Here is a 24,420-nt window from a genome sequence, read left to right on the forward strand (position 1 = left end):
GGAATAGAGATGGAAGGGTATGATGTATTTTGTGAGGATAGAAAGGGTAAAAAGGGAGGGGAAAGTGCTATTGATGACAGAGAAAGAATTATGCTATATAAAGTAGAGATGCAAGAGGGAAACAGCGCCAGTGGCTTTGAGGCAGTATGGTGTGAGATACAAGTGAATAGAATGAAATACTTAGTTGGATGTTGTTATAGACCTGGTAAAGTGGATGGTAATGACTATGAAATGTAATCATCAAATTAGCCAAGCAAATAAGAAAAGGATGATCATTGTGGGTGATTTTAATTATGGCAATATAGACTGGGATGATGAGATAGCAACTGAAAGTAAAGAAAATGAGTTTCTTGAGGTTTTGAGGGACAACTACCTCAGACAGTATGTAACAGAGTGCACACAAGGATTGAGGGTTTGGATTTGATCATCTCATCAGAGGATGTAATTATAAATGAGGTTTCAAATTACCCTCCAGTTGGTGAGAGTGGCCATGAAGTGATTACCTGAGTGGTTGCCAGCAGTGTGAAGACCTCTGTGAGAAAAGGGTATATGTAGAACTACAAGGCTGGTGATTATGAAGTGTTCAGGAGACAGCTTGTAGGTGTAGCATGGAATGAAGAGTTAGGTGGAAAAGAGATCGATGCAGCTTGGGGGATATTCAAGAACTATCTAGTAGAAGCAATATCTAAATGTATTCCAAGAGTCAGAAGGTTAAATAAGGTAGGTGTGAAATGGATGAATAAAGAGATTAAGCATGTGATGGAGGCAGCATAAGAGAAGTGGTAATAACCAATTCCATGAGGATTACAAAAACCAAGCGAGGAGGGTGACTTGGTTGGTAATGGTAGCAAAAGTGAAGTATGAGCAGCAGTTAGCTAATGAAGCCAAAAAGAATCCTAGGGAGTTCTTTCGATATGTAGCCAGGAAAAAAAAAAAGAATGATTATGGAAAGATGACACTGATTGGAGAAAATGTATAAGTACAACTGCTGTGGAAGATATAGTGGAGACACTTAATGAGCAGTTCATAAAGGTCTTTCATTATTGTGAATATAACATCATGTAGAGATTGAGAGCAGTTGATGATGGGGAGAAGAGATTGACTGTAAGTGAGCAAGAGGTGTATAGGGAGTTGAGGAAACTTGATGTTAATAAGGCTATGGGACTTCATAATATATCACCACATATTCTGAATCAATGTGCCATGGAGTTGATATCTGCTTAACGTATTTTTTTAATATGAGTCTTTCACTGGGTAAAGTTTCAAAGGAGCGGAAGGAGGACAAGATTGTGCTGCTTCATAAGAGAGGTAATAGAACTCAGGCACCAAATTATAGGCCTATCTGTGTGTCAGGTTATGGTTAAGTTGTTGGAGAAGCTGGTAAGAACACCAGGATCCAGAAGTGGGTTGAAAACAATGGTATTATCTTTGATGGACAGCATCAAAGGGATGTAATCTGCTTACTTATTATAATAAGGTGATGGCTTCCTTGGACCGAGGAGAGGGATACACAGTAGTATACTTAGATTTCACAAAGGCTTTTGATCGATTACTGCATGATAAGTTGATAGTCAAACTAGAGCAGATGGGGTTGGATATTAGATTAGTGCATTGGATCGGAGACTGGCTATCTGATAGGTATCAGCAAGTTGTGTATGGGGGAGCAATATTCAGGAAGAGGAAAATCACTAGTGGTGTGTCTCAGGGGATCTGTTTTAAAGCCATTGCTGTTTAGCCTGTATGTTAATGATATTGGCAAAGATTTGGATGGGGATATTCAGTTGTTTGCAGATGATGCAAAGTCAGGATGAACTATGAAGAGTAGAGATGTTGTAGCCTTACAAGAGACTTCAATAAATTGAGTGAATGGGCAAAGAAATAGGGATGTGAGTTCAATATTGCAAAATGTAAGGTTTTAAAATTTGGGAAACAAAGATGGGATGTAGAATTTATGCTTGGTGGGGATATTTTGTTGGAGGGTGGGGGAAATAAGAGATCTTGGGGTGATAGCAGATAAGGATCTGAAATTTAGGGGACACATTGCCAAAATTGTAAGGACAACACAAAGAATTCTGGGAATGATGCAGAGGACACTGACTTGTAGATGTAAGGAGATTCTTGTTCCATTGTATAAGTCTGTTCACAGAGGTCCGTGTGGCCTCTGTGCACAGACAAAAGGATGAAGAGATGTTGTAAAGGGTGAAAAGATGACTTACTAAGGTAGTTTTTGATGAGTGGACTGTCGAATATGAAGAAAGGTTGAAAAGATGCAATTTACAGAATCTAGTGGATAGGAGGAAGAGGAGTGATATGATAGAGACCTACAAGTTAGTAAGGGGTTGTAAGAGGATCAAGGTTGGAGAGGTTTTATAGCTAATGGTGGGAGATCAAGGAAGAACCAGAGGACATCCTGGAAGCTGTATAAGGAGGGAGTGAGCAGGGGAGTGGGAAGCAGGTTTTTTGCATGCAGAGTTGTGAATGATTGGAATGACTTGCCTGAGAGTGTAGTGTCCGCATAGAATTTGCGTGTGTTTAAGGCATGGTATGATGAGCTGTGTGTATGACAAAAGGACCTCCTAGATGAGTCTTTGACTCCATGGGGGTCTTGGGATGATGATGATGATAATAATAATAATAATAATAATAATAAAATAATAATAATCTTAGAAATCAGCTCAGGGTAGTTCCATGGGTGGAAGAATTCCAAGGGGGAGAGATATCAGCAGTGCATGGGGAACTAATGAACACATATTTATCAAAAACAATGGCAAATAGCATTCCTCAAGTAAAAAAAGATAAAACAATTTGGCATAATGTTGATGACTAATGAAATCAAACAAGAACTGCAGATGAAAAAGAGGTTGTGGAAAAAGTATAAAGAGACAGGTGGAGAACAGGTTTACGAGGAATATAAGACTCAGACTAGGAAAGTGACCAGTACAGTAAGGAAGGCAAAAATGAAATATGAGGAGTGATTAGCACTACAGTTCATAGAAAATTTCAAAGAATTCTGTCATTATGTGGCAGTAGGAGAAGAAATGATTGTGGACGAATGTCCTATTAGATTAGAATGTGCTAAGGAACCGATAGCTTCAGTTCCTTAGCACATTCGTTGACCTGGCCATTCAACGAAAGTCTGGCTACTGGGAAAGTGCCAAATGAGTTGAAGGAGGGTAAGACAGTGTTATTGCCCAAGATTTTGAAGAAATTAGTAAGGGGTTGCATGTAAAATTTGGCAGATGAGGGTAATATTATCTGTTAAAATCAGCATGGATTTATTTAAAGGATGCTTTTGTTTCAGCAATTTGCTTGCCTTTTATAATAAAGTGATCAGAAGCAGTTGATAAGGAGAAACATAATGCCATTGTCTGGATTGTGTAAAGGCATTTAATAAGGTGGATCACAATAAGTTGATATTTAAATTGCAACATATGGTGTCAGATATCAGAACAGTGAATTGGATTGGAAATTGGCTCTCTGATAGATATCAGAGAGCTATGTATGGGAAAGCTATATCAAAGAAGAGGAAGGTCATAAGCAGGGTTCTACAGAGATCAGTACTGGGACCTTTGCTTTTAACCTTTATGTCAATGATATTGTCACTAGGATGCAGAGAAACATTCAGTCATCTGCAGATTATTATTATTATTATTATTATTATTATTATTATTATTATTATTATTCAGGCCTCCATGGAGTCAAAAGACTCATTGTGGGAAAGGCAGTATATGTCTTTCCCTCATCTAATGCTCTTGTAACTTTATCATAAAAGACTAGCATGTTGCTAAAACATTTTGCTAAAACAAGAGCACTCCCTTCACAAATCCATGTTGACTCTCACAGATAACATTACCCTCATCTGTCCAATGCTGTATATGGTCCTTCACTACTTTCTCCAAGATCTTACTAACTACTGATGACACACAAACTGGCCTATGATTAGACACTTCCAGTCTGCTACCACCCTTATGCAATGGCGCTATCTTACCTTCCATTCCATGGGTACCTTTCCCGCAACCAGACTTCATTGAAAAGCCAGGTCAAAGGCACTGTCAGTTCCCTAGCACATTCTCTCAAAACTCGTGGTGAAATACCATCCAGTCCCAGAGCTTTACTGACATCCAGAGTAGTCAGTATTTGAAACACACTCTCCTCCTGCACCTCTAAACCTCATACCTGCCCAATCCCTCTAGCATTAAAACTGACACCTCCAGGATGATATACTCCAATAAAGTGTTCATTGAACAATTCCACTATATCCTCTGCATCAGTTACTCTATTCCCATTTGTATCCTACAATATCATTCTTCCACAGTCATCTCTCCTCCTACTGGCCACATATCTAAAAAATTCCCTAGGATTTTCTTTGGATCTTAGGGCCAATCTCCTCTCATATTTCAGTTTCATTTTCTGGCCTGTGTCTTACACTCTTCATGCATCTTCTCCTGTCTTCTTTTTCAAATGCAATTCCTGTTTAATATTGTTTGTCTTTACTCCAAATTGTGTCCTCTTGTTCCCTCGTGGTATACAACTTACTGTTGCTGCTAACAAATATTCTTTCATAATTTCCCATGCACTAATGATATCCCTGCCTTCCAATTCCTCCCTCCATGAAACTTACCTAAGTTGACGTCAAAGACTATTATAATCACCTGCTTTATAATTCCACACATATGTTCCCGTCTCTTTGATACTCCTGCATGTCTATTCATTTTCCAAGTCAAAAACATATGGTCACTCTCTCCAACTGGTGGGAGAGATGTCATCTCAGTTATTATCAACTCTTCTGATGCTATAACCAAATCCAAAACTCTTGAACCTCTTGTTCCCTCTATTACATTTTCCCTAAGACATTTGTCCCTCAAGAATTCTAGAAATGCCATTCCCTTATTGCTACATGCATCTTCCTCTCCCCAGTTTATACTACTGTAGTTAATATCTCCCATAACAATCATTCTTCTTGCACTTGCCAAACTCAACTGTCTAAACATTTCCTGGTCCACACCCTCTGTGCTCCTGGGTCTGTAGCAACACCCCACTAAATTCCAGCCTTCCAAAGTCTCCACTCTTAGAGCACATAGGTCATCACTTATCATAAGCAGTACTCCACCACCACGCTTTCCCTTCCTATCCTGTCGAAAAACGCTGTACCCAGCAACTTCTATTCCTGTCACTATATCCTTTTCTGTCAACCACGTCTCAGTGATCCCAATAATTTTTCGCCAGGCTGATGCTATCTGCACTACCAATTCCTCTCCTTTATTCCGGATACTCCTGGCATTAGTATAAAGCATATAAATGCCGTTGTTTCTATACCCAGCCCAGCATTATCCCCTCTAGACTCCACTGGGCTCAGTGTTAGCTGATGTCGTCCACCCTTCTCCCAAGTACCCATTTCCCACAAGAGGCCACCCCTGCTACCATACTCCCTGGGACACACTGACTTGTTCAGAACAGCAATCTCTTCAGATGCCTACCTCATTCAAATGTAAGTGGTCTCTCACATACAATTCCTCTCTGTCCTCAAACACACTCCAAGCATCCACATATTCGTCCTCTCTTGTCACACATTCTAGCTATTATGTCATTCGATATTACTGCTCTTCTGCTCAGCTCATCATTATCATACCTAGGCAACACACACCATCTTTCCTCTCTGTGTCTTCTTTCGTACCACCTCAAGCAAGAATCTCATATCTCTCGCTGCCCTATTTACACCACCACTCAAGTCAATTGTTCCCACCATCGCAATCATCTCATCCACTCTTTCACCTCTCTTAACTGCCAAAGCCACACTTTCTATCGTTCCTCCTGGCAAACACTCCTCATGCATCCTATCTTGAACCCATGGATCATTTAGTCCCCATACATTATACCTCTTACCATTCCCTCTCTCCTATTGTTTCTATTTTCTCCTATTCTTTCATTCACAGAACTCTCTCTCATCACCTTTCTCCTACTGTTTCCATTTTCTCCTCTTCTAGAACTCCCATACCTCTCTCCTACTGTTTCCATTCTCTCCTCTTCTAGTACTCCCATACCTCTCTCTCTCTCTCTCTCTCTCTCTCTCTCATTCCCTCTCTCCTACTGTTTCCATTCTCTCCATTTCCACATCCAATTCCATTCTCTCCTCTCCTATCATTCCCAAAACTCTCTCTCTCTCTCTCTCTCCCCTACTCTGATTTGCCTTGCGTTTATCTCTTCCATTCTCCTAATCTCATCTTTCATACTTCTCCCAAGACATTCCACCTCCTCTTTCAGCTCCTCAATCTCCCTCTGCAGGTCAGCCACTCTTAATCGAAATTCACTCTCCCAAACAAAACCATCTCCTAAACTTTCACAGTCACTCACGCCTTCTACACAATTAACTACTATTTTCTCATTCATATTTTTTTCTTCATTCTCTCCTATCACACTACTTGTCTTCTGGTATTCATTTCCCGTTCCTGGAACAGCAAGGTCGGTTGTTGCAATATCTACTGCATTTATTTTCTCCCACTGCCTGCACTTTATGCACACACACACGCACCCCCCCCCCCCCTCACAAGCCAGATACCCAATTCCCGAGACACATACATGCCGCAAGTAGTGCATGCCACAAACTCCTTTCTTATATTGCTTATAATAGAGTTCTTAAATGGCAGAGGACTTGGCAACATGCCATTTGTGACAGCAGCTGAATCCGCCATTATTCGTTACTGCTGAGGGACTACTAGCATAATCGTTAATTATTCAAAATAGTGTCGCTAATTAGTATCAAAAATAAATGCTAAATAAGTATTAGGGAGTATAAATAAATAAGAAAAGTACAAACAATTACAAGCAAAACAAAACATTAAGTACACTAAATAAAATGAAATAAAACTAAATACAGTAATGAAAACTTAGCTTCATCTTGTCTTCCACCGTTATGCATCCGACCCCGTCTTCTCAGTAACCAAAATACACAATATCACGACCACAACTAACTTAAAAAAACAACCACTTAAGTACACTCATATTCCAGAGAAACAATTTAGCACTCAAAAATGTAGAAAAATGGACTATTCACTGATTAAAAAAAAAATCACTTTCTTTAGCACAGCTCAAATTCACCGCCACATGACTTCACATCACTTGCGTTATTATTGGTATGATGTAAAGCTTGGGAGGGTTATTAGTTAATAGTGCTGATGTTTTGGCTCAAGAGGATTTGAATATAAAAATAGGCAAAGATATGGAGATATCAGTTGAATGCAATTAAATGTAAGATTTTGAAATTAAGGATCCACAGACTGGAGACTGCATACTCTATTGGTGGATGAGACAATAGATCTTAGGGTGATTGTAAATAAAAATTTGAAGTTTTGGGCACATGTTGCAAAAGCGGTGAAGGCAAATCAGAGGACTGTTGCAGTACCAAGAAGGACTTTGAGTAGAGATAAAATAAGTGGTGATTCCATTGTATAAAGCCCAAGTCCACATTTAGAGCACTGAACCCAAATCTGGTCACAGAAATTGGAAGTGGACAAATTAACCTTGGAGAGGGTACAGAGGCAGATAACCAAAATGATATCAGGACTCTACAATGTTAGTTATAAAGATAGACCAAGGACATGTAAACTACATACCCTCAGTCTTGGGGACTGAGGACATAGTGGGCAGATGAAGAAAGGATGATATGATTGAGAGGTATTTACAGGACTGACACAAGGGAGATTTTTCATATTGGAGAACAAGTAGCGAGGAAAAAGTACTAGAAGCCATCCCTTGTAGCTGCAGAAAAGGAGGTGCTGAATGAGAGGGTAAGAAGTGGCTTTTTTGCATGGTGTATGGTTTGACTATGAACGTTATTGCCTGGGAGAATGATGAATCTGCAGACAGTGAATGGATTTAAGGAATGGTATGACAGACTGTGTGTCATCTAAGATGAGCCTCCTGCAATGAGTCTTATGACTCCATGGAGTTCTGAAATAATAATAATGATAATATAACTGCAATGTTTTGAACAGCTTTTCTCTTGACACCTTGTCATATGCCTTTTCTGTATCTAGCAAACTGAAGTACAGTTCCTTGTTTTATTACCATGATAGCTGAGAAATCATGAGAATATGCAAAACATTTCTGAGAACATGTCAAACCTTTCAGCTATTTACGCACAACTTTTCATTCATCATTCTCCCAGGCAATAACGTTCATAGTCAATACAGCAAATTATATATATGGAAATAAATAAAATACTTCATGAAGTTGTTGTAAGTGATCTGGTTATAAAATGAAAGTAATGATTATTTCAGGGTACAAATCTGCAAGATCACAAATGATGTGGTTGGTTACAAGCATGTATGCAAAAAGAAGGACCATGATTTTGCAAACAGGTCAATGCATAGGTTATACATAATGTCCTTTGTGGAATTTGTAGAAGTGTGGAGTAAGTATGATGGACAAGAGGACTTATATAAGGAAGATGGTTGTGAATGGAATCAAAGTTAAGAGTCTTGAGAAAATATTGTTCAGCAAGAGACCGATTGTGCAGAGTAAAAGAAACTATAGTGACTGGGATAAGGGGATGTAGGTGTGTGTCTGGGTGCAAGTATCCTAGAAATAAGTGAGAAGGAGAGTGATCACGTGATATTGAATGTAGCTAATCAGGTTCTTAACTTTAATGGGAAACTCAGTGTGAGAGAGGTTGTGGAATGAAGTAGTGCAGTTTATATATATTGCAAATATTCAGAATAAAGGAGAGGTTTTTTTGGCACTGTTACTTCAACTTGGCCAAAGGCTTGAATGATGGGGAATGATACAGTCAAAGGGATAGAATACCAGGTGTATAGTATTATCAGAGTTGCTAATGGTGGGTTGCTAATGATATCAGAAGAACTGAAGCCAAAATTGAGTAGGACTATAAATCAGAAGAGCAGGGATGCAGGGAGCAATTTATGATTGATGTGGGAACCTCTGCAGCTCTCAGTATAGACGAAGCCCTTTGGTCAGAAAGACCTGGGTTCGATTCCCATCAGTGATGTTAGGAACTTTTATCTGGTCTCTTTCGACTAAAGGTGAGTTAGCCAGTCTCATATGGAGGTAGAGGGTTTTTTTCCTCCCAGAAACTCAGGTTTTTCATCCCTCAAAACAGATAAACACATGCGAAAATTTACAGACAAGAATACTTAGAGGCATAGGGATAACCGCCTTACCCTCATATTACAGTTAGGAAATCCAAGGATACTTGGAAGGCTGTGGGCACTTAAGTGCCTATTAAAAGCCACTGATGATGATGATGATGTGATATAATGTAAGACAGCGGTAACAGGATGAAATATAAGTTGGTTACTGCTATGAGCCAAGAATAAAAGGGAAAATGTGGATAACTACTTTGACAAATTAAGCACAGTGAACACAGGATGAGTAATTATTATGGGAGGACTTCAACTTGGGTAAACAGAGTGGAAAGAGATGGAAGAAAATTAAACTACTAAGAGATAATTACTTGGGACTGCATGCAATGGAGAGTGACCAGGAGTATCAAGAGTGCTGAATCATGACAGCATCACAGGACTTGGCTATAATCATGGTAGCAACAGTACCTCCTGCCTGGGGAGAGCGATCGTGAGGTCTTGACCTGGGAGAATGCTAGAGATGTTGAATTTTCAGTTAAGAAGGGGGGGAAGAGATATATATATATATATATATATATATATATATAGTATTAAAAAGCAGGTGATCATGACAACCTGAGAAGTTGGCTGATCGGAGCAGTGTGGCATAAGAATCTGGAGAGTGAAATATATTAGCAGTGCATGAGAGATAGTCAAGGGGTGCTTGAAAAAAAGCAAAAACAAGTGGATATACCATTTAGGAATTAGATGGATGAACAGCATCATTAAGTAAGAGTTGAAGAACAAGAAAAACTTGTGGAGAGTATATAAAGAGAAAGGAAATCAGCAAGACCCTCAGCAGTACAAGGCATAAGCAAGTGACCAGCATGGTTAGGAAAGAAAGCAAAAGCTGATTATGAGAAGTGACTAACCTCTTAAATTTTTGTTAAAGAGTTCTTTCACTATGTGGCAAGTAAGAGGGAAAAAAACTAGGGAAGAATAACTTTTAATCCGCCGTTAGTAAGATGGGAAAATGTAACAAAAGTGTAAGGTGGGGTCCCACACTAAACTTGCTTGCGTGCAACAGCCTGTCATATATGGCGTCGAGTAGCAGGTAACGGGAGGGAAAGCTATACTGAGGCATGACTCACTGCCACGTGTTGTTAAACAGTTATAGTCAATTTAAAATTTTGGGGGTCTGTGATACCCCACTTTACTAACGCTGGATTAACAAAAATTGATTGTAAAAAGATAACAGAAAGAGCCTGTGCTGCAGCTCAGTGGAAGTGGCGTTTACATTCCTCAGTACTAAACCACCCAAAGAAAGAGCGTCAAGAGTTTGATTCTAGTCGCAAACTAGAGGAACCTTTTTCGACCGGTTCCCAAGTTAGTCGATCTCGGGCACATGCAAGCAGGTTTTTTCTCCAGAAACTTGGGTTTTTCTTCCCGTAAATTCAAGATAATCAACTGTAGAATCGATGCTATTTTCAGTCATTAAAAATATTGTGTTAGGGGTTAGGTACCACAAGATGGCAGCACTTGCTAGCCATCTCTTCACTGTGTGCTGCTTAACTAGTGATAGCCTTGGGCCAGCTATCTCTGATTGGCTACCAGTTGAGACTGAACTGCCCACTTAGTTTCCAAACAGTTAGATAGGGCTAAAACAGCCTTGCTTACTCCCTATATGCAAATAACAACATTAGCTGATTTTTTTTTTTTGAAAGTTAACAGAAGTTAATGAAATAGTTGAGTTAGTGAGTGATCATTTTGCAAGCGTGCAGTATCCAGGTGAAGATGGCGTGGTACCAGATGTGACTTTACCAATATGAAAACAGAAGTAGATGAATAGGAGATTCTTATGATATTTCAAAACCTTAATGCAAATACTGCCATGGATCAGATGTGATATCAGCCCATGTAATACAAGAATATGCAAAGGAATAATTGCAGTTCCACTGACCAACTGTTGAATTTAAGTCTCAGCTCTGGGAATTCTATTACACAGATTGGAACAAATGGGTTCAATATGAAGCTGGTACTGAGGATAGGAAAGTAGCTGATGGAAGATATCAGAGTAGTATATGGGAGAAATGAATCCAGAAGAAGACAGGTGACTAGTGATGATATGCTACATCATCATCAGCCATTTTCTGTCCACTGCTGAATGAAGATCCCCCCCCACAGTCCTCCATTCAGTTCCAGCCATCTCTTTAATCTTTCCATCTCTGGAATAAATACCATTCAGACATCAACTCCGTCCATTTTTAAGTGTTACATATTGCAATATGACCTACTTGTTGCCATTTGGATCTTTTACTGGCTATTACATCTCTCACCCTGATCTGAACTCTGATCCAAGTATTGCACTTTATCTTGAATGGTAATACCAAGCGGTGACCTTTCCAGTTTCCTCTGGAAAGGTCACCATTTGACTTTCCTCTGGAAAGTCAATTTTTAGTCAAACTCAATGTTTCACTTCCATATGGCATGTGACCAGAAGTATACAGCTGTTGAATATTTTTCTTTTAAGGCAAATTGGGATGGTTCCGTTCAGTGCTTTACAGTGTTTTCCAAAGGCAATCCAACCAAGTTGAATTTACATATAATTTCTTCTGCACAGTATCACGTCACATGATCTTTTACCTTAGGTAAACATAGAAAGTTACTATATCAATTTCCTGGTGTTCCGTATGTACTATCTTTTTGGTTACATATTTATTATATATCATTTTTGTTTTATCTTTGTTCATATTTAATCCTTTCTTTTTTACTTTCTCCATTCAATTCACTGATCATTTTTTGAAGTTCTTCTGCAGAGTTTCCTAAAAGAGCAATGTTATCAGCAAATCATAGGTGATTTAGTTCTTTCCCATTTACTATAATTCCTCTAATTTTCCATTCCAGATTTTTAAAAATTTCTTCTAGGACTGCTGTAAATAATTTAAGTGAAATAGGATCTCTCTGTCTAACTATCTTTTTTATAGGAAATTTCAAGTTTATTCCTGATTTTATAGATGCAGCTGAATTTTTATATAAATGACTAAATATATCAACATAAATTTTTTCAATTCCTTGATTTTTTTAAGGCTTCTAAAATTGAGCTTGAATCAAATGCCTTTTCAAAATCAATAAAGGACAGACTTAAGAGTATTCCTTTTTAGTGTTCATTTGTCTTTTCAATGATTTGTCTGATTACATATATATGATCAACAGTACTAGTTTTTTCTGAATCCCACTGGTTCTGGAGGTTGGCAAAAATTTAGTTTATTCTGTATTCCGTTGTTAATGATTTTTGTAAACATTTTGCATATTGTTGAATTCTCTTCTGTCTTAGGCAGGATGTATAAATTTTACTTAGAACAGTCATAACTAGTTCAGCACCTTTCACTTGCTTTTAAAATTTCCATCCGTATCTCATCTTCACTGATGCCTTTTCAATATTCATGCTTCCCATTCAATCTATACATGGAGTTGTCTGCTGATAATGCAAAAACTGGAAAGAGCAATGTTTAAGGAGATGATTCTGCAGGATGACTTAAATAGGCTGGCAGTATTTACAAAGGCTGCTAGTTTAATGTAGAAAGATGTTTATACACTTTGGGAAGAAGAGATCACAAGCTGCATAGTACCCTGATGAAGATGTACTACAAGAAATCAATGAAGAAGAGGGATTCGGGTGTGAATGTGGATGGCAATTGAAGTTTAGAAGTCATAATGCAAAAGTGGTCAAAATAGCTAATCAGATTACTTAGATATTGAAGAATACACTAACAAGCAGGTTCTCATCGTGTTCTCATCCATTCATCCCCAATCCTCTCTTTGGTTTCATTATGGCTACAGACCAAGAAGCACAGAGGGTAGGGACCAGAAAATGTTTAGACAGTTGAGTGTGACAAGTACAAGAAAAATGATTGTTATGGGAGATTTTAACTACAGCAGTATAAATTGGGGAGAGGAAGATGCATGTATAAGGGAATGGAATTTCTAGAATTCTTGAGGGACAAATATCTTAGGCAACATATAATAGAGGGAAGAAGAGGTTCAAGAGTTTTGGATTTGGTCATAGCATCAGAAGAGTTGATAATAACTGAGATGACATCTCTCCCACTAGTTGGAGAGAGTGACCATATGTTTTTGACTTGGAAAATGAATAGACATGCAGGCGTATCAAAGAGATGGGAACTTATGTGGAATTATAAAGCAGGTGATTATAATAGTCTCTGACGTCAACTTGGGTAAGTTTCATGGAGGGCCGGGATATCATTAGTGCGTGGGAAATTGTGAAAGAATATTTGTTAGCAGCAATGGTAAGTTGTATACCACGAGTGAAGAAGAGGACACAATTTGGAGTAAAGTGGATGACAAACAATATTAAACAGGAATTGCATGCGAAAAAGAGGCTATGGTAGAGATATAAGGAGACAGGTGAAGAGAAGATGCATGAAGAATACAAGACACAGGCCAGGAGAGTGACTAGCATGGTAAGGAAGGCGAAACTGGAATATGAAAAGAGATTGGCCCTAAGATCCAAAGAAAATCCTAGGCAATTTTTTAGCTATGTGGCCAGTAGGAGGAGAAATAATTGTGGAAGAATAACATTGTGGGATAAAAATGGGAATAGATTGACTGAGGACATAGTGAAATTGTTCAATGAACACTTTATTGGAGTATTTCATCCTGAAGGAGTACATTTTAATACTACAAGGATAGGGAAGGTTTGAGGTTTCGAGGTGCAGGAGAGTGTGTTCAAATACTGAGTACTCTGGATATCAGTAAAGCAGTAGGTATTTCACCGCGTGTTTTGAGAGAATGTACTAAAGCACTGACAGAGCCTTCGACCTCGCTTTTCAATGAAAGTCTGGCTGTGGGAAAGGTTCCCAGGGAATGGAAGGAAGGTAAGATAGTGCCATTGCATAAGGGCAGTAGCAGACTGGAAGTGTTTAATTATAGCCAGTTTGTGTGTCATCAGTAGTTGTTAAGATCTTGGAGAAATTAGTGAGGGACCATATACAGCATTGGGCAGATGAGGGTAATGTTATCTGTGAGAATCAACATGGATTTATTAAGGGGCGCTCTTGTTTTAGCAATATGCTAGCCTTTTATAATAAAGTTACAAGAGCAGTAGATGAGCGAAAGGCATATACTGCCATTTTCTTGGACTTAGCCTTCGCTAAGTCCAAGAAGGGTGCCACATGATAAGCTGATATTTATGTTGCAGCACATGGGTCTGGATGTCAGGTTGGTCAACTGGATTCAGGATTGGCTGTCCGATAGGTATAAGCGAGTTGTGTATGGTCGGGCAGTTTAAATGAGGCAGAGGGTTACAAGTGGGGTCTCACAGGGCTCAGTACTGGGACCTATATTGTTTAACCTTTATATCAATGACATTGTCAGTGGATTGCAGGGGGATATTCAGTTGTTTGTGGAAAATGTGAAGCTGGGAAGGCTTATTAGTAATAGTGCAGATGTGGTAGTCCTGCACCTGCAAGAAGATTTGAATAAGCTAGACAGATGGGCAAATGAATGGGTGTATCAATTTGATGCAGCAAAATGTAAGGTCTTGAGGTTTGGGACACATCGATGGGACGCTGCATACCCTATGGGAGGAGTTGTACTGGAGGAAGTAGGGGAGATAAGAGATCTGGGGTTGATGATTGATAGAAACCTCAAATTCAGAGGACATATTATGTATAAGACCCTGATCAGACCACACTTAGACTATTGTTCTCAGATTTGGTCCCCAGGATTTGAAGGGGATAAATTAACTGTGGAAACGGTATAAAAGCAGATAACAAAGATGGTTTCAGGACTATACAATGTTAGTTATGAGGATCGGCTGAGGGAATGTGGACTGCAGAGTTTGGTGGATAGAAGAAGGAGAGGTGATATGATTGAGACTTTTAAGCTGTTGAGAGGTGGTTATAGGGTTGACACTGGGGAGTTCTTTTGCTTGGTTGAACAGTGGGAAGGAGTAATGACAAGGGGCCATCCCTGAAAGTTATGAAAGGAAACTGTGAGCAAGAGGATGAGGAGTGGTTTCTTTGCATAGTTGGTGGTTGAACTATGGAATGCATTGCCTGATAGAGTGGTGAGAGCGAGAACAGTCAATGAGTTTAAGGAGTGGTATGATAGACTGTGTTTCCTAGGAGGGTCCTCCCACGATGAGTCTTGATAGACTCTGTGTTTCTTAGGAAGGACCTCCCGCGATGAGCCTTTTGATTCCATGGAGGCCTCAATAATAATAATAATAATAATTATGTCGATGATGCTTTTGCTGTTTAGCCTCATTCTGAAAATGAACTTACCACTTTCCTACATTAGATCAATGGCTTTCATCTGCACATTCAATTCACCATGGAAAAAGAAAATGCTGATAGTTTACCATTCTTGGACATCCTTATTTGCACACCTCCAGTACTTTGTCAACCAATGTTTATCAGAAACCTACCTTTACTGGCAGATACACTCCTCAAAAGTCTGATCATCACGCCTCTCCAAAAATTGGTGTTATGAAGTCATTAATTAACAGAGCATATAATGTATGCTCCTCTCCCTCAAGCTTACAAGAACTTCTCACTATCAAAACTGTAATGGAATTGGATGGCTACAACTCTCATCCAATCCAGCAGATAATTGACTCCTAAGTTCCAATGCCATTGGAATCCTAAGGATTCTTCAACAGACCAAAGGGTCCCAATCCCTTATATATTTCGTGTATCTCTGAACTTAATGGTAGAATTTTGAAGAAGTATCACCTTATTCCCACATATTTTCCTATTAACAAAATTTCTCATCTGTTACCTTCTACAAAAGACAAACCATTGCCTCTATCTTTAGCTGTGTTTACCAAATTCCTTGTGAATGTAATTTGACATATTTTGGGCAGACAGGCCATTCTGTGGGGAAAATAATTAATGAACATCAATACTACGTTGAATAAGTGAAACCTCAAAAGTCTGGTCTGGTACAGAATAGTATTGACACTAAACACACTACCCGGAGAGATGAAGCTTGTCTTCTCCATAAAAGAAATTTTAAATATGAACATCTTTCCAAAGAAAGTTGTGAAGCATCAACCTAACCTGAATCCGAATGGTTCTCTCTCTCTCTCTCTCTCTCTCTCTCTCCCCCAAAAGTTTGGGAGATTCTAATTTTATATAAACATCAAAAATAGTTTTAATATTACTTATTAATATTAATATTAATTTCTAGCTTGCAGCAACCATTTTTAATTGGTAAACCAATTGTTATATGTACTTTATATTCCTGTTTTTTGATTTGTTTGTTGTTTCTACGCAATGATGATGTACTGTTATTTTCATTATGAAATATCCATACTTTCATTAAAGTTTATTACTGTGGTTATTGTGTAATTTTATTGTTTATAATTATGCCACAGGTATCTTTATAGATTATGTGAAAATGACTTTTATTTCTAACATAGTACAGCATATTAGGAATCACAGTTCTGTGTCTATATTCCAAAATATAAAAATCATGATCAATTCTTTCCAAAATGAAAATCAAAGTCCCGGTGATTATATAAAATAATAAACTTATTGATCAGCCACTTTAAATACTGAAATCAATCAATGAAATGAATACACTCCCTCTCCACTTCATAATGAAAGACTTGGGTTTAGCTAATAGTGCATGAGAGAAATTTATAAGGACTTTTTGATTAAAGATGAGTTCACCAGTCTCACATAGAGAAGGTATGTGAGACTGACTTATTATTTTTTTTTTTTTCATTTCATATGAAAATGAAATACTTGCATTCCATACAAGCATTTCAGAGAACAATTTACAGACCTGATACACTTGCCTCATAGCCTCGGTTGCTCTGGCATCATTATTTTTTCTCACTTAGCATATTTAGCTATCTTGAAATTAATAACAAATAATCATAATGTTAACAACATTAATAATATTAGCAACATTAATAACAGAATTATAACTTACCAGAAAGGAGCCGTTATTATTATTTTTTTGAGTAAATTTATTATGGATGGAATTACTATAGTTTTTCTTTGGTTGAAAATAAAAGGAACTGCTATGAACATAAGTTTCTGCTGTAGTATTTACTCCATTTTCTTTACAGTTTTCCAAACTATTCAATTTTACATGGCTCAAACTGTCAGTTAATGCAGTGGTACATTCATCAGTAATGTAATCATTATAACCTTGCTTTTCGTTACTGCAAGCCTCTCCTTTAGTTTTATCTTTATTCTTAGTTACATGTATGTGATTATTTGAAATTGAAGCACTGCTCTTTTTATCTCTGTTAGACTCATTATATGATGTTTTTATAGAGTTTTTTAAATTACTAGAAGAATCACTTTCACATGACAGTTCTGGTGTCCTGGTTGTGTTTTCTGAATCACTCAAAGAGTCACTACCAGCAGAATTACTATGTTCATCTACAGTTAAATATTTTACTGATGAAAAAGCTTTTTTCTTCTTATGAAAAAGTTCAGAATTTTTGAAAAGGCAATATTCTGTCTTTATGTAGCACTTCATATTATTCTTGGTATGGTGAGGATTCATATTCTGAGCTTCAGTATTATCACAACTTGCATTAACATTTGCATCTGCATATAATAACATGTTTTCATTACCACAGTCTGGCTGTAGTCTAGGTGTTTTACTTTTTGAGTTACTTGAAATTACTGACAAGGATGACAAATCACAATCAGAAACAGAAGTTGAAGGTGTGGTAGTGATGTATTTTTCACACTGGCTAACATTACTTGCCTCAAATGAATCAAATGTTTCATTATCAACTGTTACTTTTGGATCTTCTTTAAGCAGATTATTAATGCTATCCGAATTGTCATATTCAAAACGTTCAAAAGGAGTTTCAAAAAGAAGGTAGTTATTCAAATCCATAACACTAAGGTTTTCGAGTGGTATATTATAATTCATTTCTGTAGATGAAGAATGCAACTGGTCCTCAAATTTATTCACATTAACAGAAGAATAACCTTGGGAATTTTTAATCATATCCAGACTGGGGAAATGACAAACATAGGGATGATTACTGTTTTTTTGCTGATCATCCTTCTTCTGTTCTGTCAAAGGATTATGTGTTATCAAAGAATTCTGCTCCTTAGAATTTTGCAGGAACATAGAATGAGAAAAGATTTGAGGAACTATATTAGTGGGGTTCTTATCTTGTTCCTTCTGGGTAGCAGCTGCTGATGAAGACAAAGAATTAGTATGCTTCGATGATCTTACTTCATCAATATAATTTTTTGCTTCTGCATACCGCAGTGAAAGTTCAACATACATACTCTGTAACTCTTTAAAGCTATTTAAAAGATCCTCCTTCCTTTCCAGATCATTGTGTAATTCTGACACAAGTTCAGGTTTTTTGCATTCCCATTCCATGCCGATAATGATTTGCTACAGCGCTTACAGCAGAGAATTTCAAACAACTTTGCTTGGCTTCCACTGACACATATTAGTATCTTTCTTTTAATTTTATGACTCTCTGGTAGTCAACCTAATAAAATAAAAATTTATGTTAGAGTTAAATAACAGTTTATTTAAAACATTACCATAATGCAATTAAATGCAGTAAAATATGAGGAAATTATTATTTCTGTAACCCAGGCTGCTTGCTTTCTTAAATTCTCTGATGCATTTTTGGAAACAGCAAAAGCCTATCAATACTGTAATATTAGGAAGTATTTTTAACTTGGGTATAATTATGTTAAAGATACCAAGCAATTTTAAACCTGGTTTTACTCCATTTTTCCCAAGTGAACAAACAGACAAAATGTCAAGTTTGCGCCTGCAATTGATGCAAGACTAGCTGATCCCACAGGTAGTGCAAGACCAAGGCAACTCGTGGTAAAGGTGGAGCAAGCTCTGATCACTAATCTTAATATTTACCCTTAATGCCAAAACACATCTCCAAGAAGGGGATGTATAATGTTTTGTATTAAGGGCAAGGGGCCACTAACCACTACCTTGTGTAGTGGCCCCTTGCCTTTAATACAAAACATCATACATCCCCTTCTTGGAGATGTGTTTTGGCATTAAGGGTAAATATTAAGATTAGTGATCAGAGCTTGCTCCACCTTTACCACGAGTTGCCTTGGTCTTGCACTACCTGTGGGATCAGCTAGTCTTGCATCAATTGCAGGCGCAAACTTGACATTTTGTCTGTTTGTTCACTTGGGAAAAATGGAGTAAAACCAGGTTTAAAATTGCTTGGTATCTTTAAAATACTGTAAAATTGTTAGTCACTCTTTGTAGCTCCAATATTTTACTAACATACCACCTTCGTTCTTATTTATTCTGAGTTACATGGCAAGGTTATTTCATCTTTCAGACAGATTTGTTAAAAAAAAAAAGAATTATATGGAATTTAAATATTAAAAGTTAAATCAAAATTAGGGATGAGCCATGTATCTTGCTGGTTTTGATTATATATTCATTATAACATATGGCTAATATTCATTATAATTAAGTTAAGGGGATAATAAATCCTGCATTATTTTACAGCCGGTTACGAAACTCGGAGATCGAAATCTATTGAAATCTAAGAGTTACAAGCTTTTATTATCCCCTTAACTTAATTTACGTCACTGGAAAAAAAGCCTCTTGGCTCTTTATCATTCATTATAATTATTATTATATGGTAATGTTATTTTATCACAATGACTTTAAAGTAGACAGTTTTATTTTTCTTAAAAAGTTTAATTTTTACAAGAAAATATATGAAACTTACAGACAAAAAATACTATTGGTGGTGGTAGTGGATGACACATGGCACTGTGTGTTGACAGTAGCAGTGGCATTGTATGTAGTTAAAGGGTCAAGTTGAAGTTGGGTAGAAGGTGAGTTGTGTGCAGTAGAGTAGTGTGTCTTCCCACAATGTGTTATAGGACTCCTTAGAGGTATCACATAATAATAATAATAATTCTGCCATTTAAAAATGGTCTAGGGGGGTGCTTAAGGGGAAAAAGCTATATAACCGAGAGGAGACCTCCACATAGCCTTTAAAGGAATGCGGAGAACGATCAGGGATTCTGACCTAATGTCCAATCCTGACCGTCTCGTGGTGCACCCTGTTAGGTATCTACCTGGATACTGAACGAATGAAGATGGGCTGGCAATTTGGGATTTAACAGACCAAATTGAATTCTTATTGGCTTAAACCAAAATTTCAAATGATGGTACAACATGACAGAATTTCATGCCAGCTGGGGTCGCCTGGTTAAACTAAGTCCCCGTTGTTTTCGCCAGGAAATCAGGGCAAACAGTGAAAAGTTTGCCTAAAATAACCTAAAACTACATCCTAAAACCCACCCCAACTCAACATCACCAGAAGCCTGAATGGCAAAGAAATGGAGCTAGCTGAGGAATTGGGTAAGTACCAGATCAACAAAATAGGGGTGACTGAAACAAAAATGGCAAAAACTGGTGAGATCTTTCTGAGCAAAAAATACAAAATGTTATATTCAGGCAATGACAATCAAGGAAAAGAAGGAGTAGCCATAAGTATTTAACACTAAATAAAAGACTAATCTTCTTGAATGGCAGGCAGCCTCAAGTAGAGTGATGTGGGCAAATATAAGAATGGGGAACTGGACAATGAGACTTATTTGTGCCTACAGCCCCACAGAATGTTCTACTAAGGTAGAAGTGGAGGAATGTTTTGAGGCTTTAGAGAAAGCAACTGGAACAAAAGCAATAGGAACCAAACCTTGGAGATTCGGTGGCAAACCCTGAAGAAAACACTGATTGATTCAGCCAGAGTGGCATGTGGTGAGGTTGTCTGCAAGGATAGAAAAATCAGAACTCCATGGTGGACACAGGAAGTTAAAGAGGCAGTGAAAGAAAAGAAGAAAGCATATTAAAAGTTCCTGGCAAATAAGTCAGCTTGTGCTCTTAGAGAATATACAGACAAATGTAAGAAAGCTAAACACTGTGTAAAACTAGCTAAACAAAAGTTATGGGAGAACTTTGGTAAGAACAAAAATGAAGTTTTTTGTTAAATATCAAGAAGGTAGCACGATGTTCTGGAGGTTGTTGAAGAAGCTCAGAAATGGAGGAAAGAATGCTGTAAAAGGAATTAGAGATGATAAAGGTGACATGAAAACGGGAGAAAAAGATATCCTTGAAGTATGAAGTAATTAATTCAAAAAATTGCTAAATGAAACAAGCAGTGATAAAAAACGATGACAAAATGACAGCACAGTGATAAAAAACACTGACCAGGCATGCAGCCAGGAATACATATCCATATTTGAAGTAGAAAAAGCTATCAAAAGCCTGAAATGTGGAAAGGCAGCAAGAGTAGATGAAATTCGACCAGAAATGCTCAAGTATGGAGAAGTCTTCCAGTGGCTGCCCTGCATAACTGCTGCACAGAGGAACAAATTCCAGATGATTGGAGCAGAGCTCTCATAGTACCCATATATGAAAAGGGTAATAAAACTGAATGTGAGAATTACAGAGGTATTTCTCTACTGCAGGTGTTCCCAACCCTATGCCCGTGGGCACCATGGCGCCCGTCGACCAATTTGTGTGTGCCCGCCGCTGTTCAACCGTGTGCCATATAGTTTGAAATAATCACGCAACAATTCATGGCATGCTAAACGACGCACGCGTTAATGACACATGACGAGTATTAAATGCATACAATATAAAGTAGATGCACATTCGAAGTTGTTCATTCCAGTTTAAGAACTGGAATATCATCATATTCTCCTAATTATGAAGCACTGGCCAATGAAATGCAATGCCAAAGATCTTACTTATATATATATATATTTAAATTTTTATATAATGTAAACTTTTAAGTAATAAAACATTTAATTATAATGTAAACTTTGTATGTATTCATTTAACAAAAGAATTTAAAAAATTTGCTTGAAAAAATAGATGGCGCCCGTCGCCCTACCAGTATTTTAGAATGTGCTCTAGGAAACAAAAAGGTTGGGAATCCCTGCTCTACTGAGTGTTCCTGGTAAGATATATGCAAGTATACTTGAGAAACGGTTGAGAAGAACTGTGGAAGAGAATTTTGCTGAAGAACAAGCTGGATTCAGACCAAATAGAGGCTGTCGGGATCAGGTTTTCACTTTATGACAGATAGTTGAGAAATCATGAATATAACAAAGATCTGTATTTAAGTTTTGTAGATCTAGAAAAGGCATATGACAAGGTACCAAAAGAGAAGCTATTCGAAATGCCACAGTTATATGGTGTCAATGGGACATTATATCAAGCAATACTTAGTCTTTATTTGAGTTGTAAGTCAGCAGTTAGAATTGAAGGAAGTACAGGAAGGTGGTTTAATGTTAAATCTGGTGTCAGACAAGGATGTACTTTATCTCCTCTCTAATTCATTATCTATATGGATCACATTATGAAGGAAAGTGGTATTAAATCTGATATCAAAATTGGAGATGTTAATGTCAGCTCTTTGCTTTATATGGATGATTTTTTCTTCTAAATAAATCTGCTACAAGTCTGCAAGATTCCCTGACTAAATTGAATAACTGTTGTAATAGATATGGTATGAAGGTCAGCATTAAAAAGACAAAGACAATGAAAATAGGCAGAAATATTGAAAATATCAACTGCATTGTGAATGTAGAACCTACAGAACAGGTAAAACATTTCAGCTACTTAGGCACGATTTTTAGTGAAGATGGTAAATTAAATATGGAAATAGACAACAGAATCAACAAAGCCAGTATGGTAGGAAGCCAATTGAATAAACTGATATGGAATAAGAGAGAAATTAGCCAAAACACTAAATTAGCTGTATACAAGACAGTGTTCAAACCAGTTTTAACTTATGGATCTGAGAGTTTGGTTAGAAGTAAACACTTGACCAAAGACTAGAGACTGCAGATATGAGAGTCCTGAGAAAGATTATGGGCATGAACAGATGTCATCAATGACAATATCATATTAAAAACGTGGATATTAGGAAAGAATTTGACATTGTGAGCATCCAGGAATGCGTTAGCAGAACTAATCTCAGGTGATATGGTTACTTAAACAGAATGGGTGAGGAAAGATTAGCAAAGCAAGTGTTCTCTGCCAGGTTGGCAGGGAAAAGACCCAGAGGAAGACCAAGATATAGGTGGATTGATACAGTAAAAAGTGCTTTAGAAGATAGAAATATAAGATCTGATAATGTTGGCATCTTGACAGGTAACAGACTGATTTAGAGGAAAATTGTAGATGGGAGGTTATTAATGATGTAATTTTTCATGTTGTACTATCATATCCTGTACTCCCCTTGAGGGTATATATCAGAAATTTGATAATGATGATGGTGATGATGAATAAAATGGTCAAATTAAAATGAAAATTGAAATGACTCCAAATCTTAATAGCGCTCTTAAGATTTGGAGTCACTTCAGTTTTCATTAAATTCAAAATTCCATTTGGCCCAGATAGCAATTATCATCATCGTTTTGAATTGCTTAACTGTTCATTAACTTAACTGTTAACTGTTACTGTTAACTTAATTAGGTTAACTATTCATCAACCAGTTAACCTAAGAATAAAAACTACTGCACATCAGTGGCATTACATGCCCATTTTGGTTGGGTGTGCTGTCATGGTGTATGCAAAGCCTGCTACTAAATTCATGTCAGTATGCTATAATGGAACATCTATTTTGACCAATAAATACATGTCCAATTATAGCAGAATAATAATAACTGTTCATCAACCATGTAAAAAAGAATACAGTGCATATGGAAAAATAGAAGAATGGTTGCAGATGTGAAAACCTGATACAAACAATAAGTTATTTTCAAACAAAACATAGGAAAATCATTGAATAAAAATACTATTTAATTTTAATGGAATAGTTTTTATTTTAAATACTTATTTAATGTATATACATATGTATCTTTCTTAAAGAAAATAGTGTGTCACTAATAAAACAGAAATTCGAAAAGGCCCAAATATGCCCGCACATATGATTATTAGTTATTAAATTTTATTCACTGTCACTTTCTGATAGTAGCAGCATTATTTTGTGTGACACTGAAATTAAATCACTTCCATCACTTGAAACACTTTGGCCATCCTGTTCATAACACAATGGCGAAATATCTTCTTCCAGAAAAAGGAACTGAATTAGCACTAATTTTCAATAATTCTGAATGTTGATTTTTTTTTTTTTTACCACGAACTTTGCAATTAATTGTTGATATCCTGTTTGACTAGATCTTTGTATAATTCTTCATATTGCACCACACATGACTTCAGATCACGTTTAAACTGTTCAGCTCATTCAGTATTTGGATCATGTGTAAGAAAATGAATTTGCAATTTACTTGCCATTTGAAACTCTTCTTTA

Source organism: Typopeltis vanoorti, chromosome 1 (genome assembly GCF_054136105.1).
Source record: "Typopeltis vanoorti isolate ZY-2024b chromosome 1, IOZ_Tvanoo_1.0, whole genome shotgun sequence".
Classification (NCBI taxonomy): Eukaryota; Metazoa; Arthropoda; class Arachnida; order Uropygi; family Thelyphonidae; genus Typopeltis; species Typopeltis vanoorti.